Source organism: Capsicum annuum, chromosome 6, assembly GCF_002878395.1.
Source record: "Capsicum annuum cultivar UCD-10X-F1 chromosome 6, UCD10Xv1.1, whole genome shotgun sequence".
NCBI lineage: Eukaryota > Viridiplantae > Streptophyta > Magnoliopsida > Solanales > Solanaceae > Capsicum > Capsicum annuum.
In genome coordinates, this window is record NC_061116.1 from 133,201,114 (window position 1) to 133,203,200 (window position 2,087).

The following is a 2,087-nucleotide window of genomic DNA, read 5'->3' on the forward strand; positions in this document are numbered from 1 at the left end:
ACACATTCCTATTCATTTGACCACATTCCACATTAAGGCATACAATGTTGGTATCGTCATACCAACTATACTTGAAAGGTACACGTCATGCCAAAACAAGTTTCATTAACTCGGGGAGAACAACTCCTTTTGTTCGTTAATATTGGGGAACACTGATTGATTTTGTTCATTAAATCATTCCATTGTATTCAAATACCTTTTTATATCATGCAATAATTCAAAACTAATTCAATTTCACAAATTTCCATAGTTTTTATAACTGAATTCAATTTCATGTTTTGGAGTTGGGGACATAACCACTTCAAAAGTCACAAGTTTGAGGAAAATCATAATTCCCTAGTTCATTCACCATCCTCATGTACCCAAAATTTCAAAACCATATTTAAAGCATGAAAATCATATATAAACCATGAGAAATCATTGTTCAATTCATAAACATTTAAAAAACCCCAACCTTTGTTTCAAAACAAGCATAAACATCACATGGATAATACTTTAAAACACATGCTTTTTCAAAATTAACAATGAGAGAAGAGTAGCATGCCTATAATAGTAAGATGTACAGAGAGAAATCATCCTTGAGAGCCCTAATTGATCAACCTTTTGAAAACTCTAAGTGTTCTTCACCTTGAGGATTTGAGAGTATTTGAGGAGTTACGTAGATGTTTTTGAGAGATAATGACACTCTAAAAAGAGGGTATAAGTCGTGGGGTTCTATTTGGTTAAGAGGAAAAATGTCTAGAATGCCCTCAACTTAAAAGCTAAAATATATCATTTTTTATTACAAGTCAACCCCTTGACTCGTAACCATTCCTTACGACTCATCACCATGAGTCGTAAGCAAGGAAGTATCATCAAGGCACCCTACACTGTTATCTTTACGACTCAATGGCACCAATCGTAATGGGACCCTACAACTCGTAGGGTCCAGTCGTAGCCAACACAGAATCCAATTTGGGACTTACACTGGAGACCCTACGATTATACCTTACGAATCATAACATCTCATTATGGTTCTTAGTGATCCACTCATACTCAGAGCAGAATCAATCCACAAGCTTACTGGTTTGGTTACGACTTATCCCAACAATTCGTCAGGACACTCTACGACTCAGGGAGTTCAGTCGTAACTAGGGTAGTGAGCTCAAAGCTCAAGAAATTTTCAAGGACCAAAATTTGGGGTATTTCAATTCTCCCCGACTTAGATCATTCGTCCTTAAATGATGGGTCAAGGCAATTGCTACCATGGATTTACTTCATATTCCTCTATTCTTACCTTTAACGGACTCAGAAAATAAAGATGTCAAGGGTATAAATCTTTCCTTTAACAAAGTCAGAAAACAAAGATGTTAAGAATAACACATATCTTATGCACGATTATTCAGAGTGGAAAATAAGATTGGATACTTGGACTTCATGTCCCCTTTGTCTTTTCAAGTAGACTCTTCAACTTTGTGGTTCCTACATAGAAACTTTATCGAAGCTACGTCCTCCGTTCGCAACCGACGAACTTGCTGATCCAAAATTTCAATTGGGATTTCCTCATATGATAAGGAATCTAAAATACCAATATCCTTGATAGGCACAATCAGCAATGGATCACCCACACACTTCCTTAACATTAACACATGGAACACCGGATGAGTGGAGGTCAAACTAGAGGCAACTCCAATTCATATGCGACACACTACCAATCCTATTTAAGATCAAGTATGGGTCGATATACCAGGGACTGAGCTTCCTTTTCTTCCTAAACCACATTACTCCCTTCATGGGAGATACTTTCAATAACACCCGATCATCAACCACAAATTCTAACTCCCTATGCCTCGCATCTATATAGTACTTTTAGCGACTTTGGAAAGCTTTAAGTCTATCCCAAATCACCTTCACCTTCTCCATCACTCACTGAACCAAATTCGAGCCAAATATCCCAGCCTCTCTAACCTCAAACCACCCAATAGAAGACCTACACCTCCTACCATACAACGCCTCAAATGGAGCCATCCCAATACTAGAGTGGTAGCTATTATTATACAAAAACTCTATAAGAGGCAAATGATCAACCCAACTACCACCATAGTCAA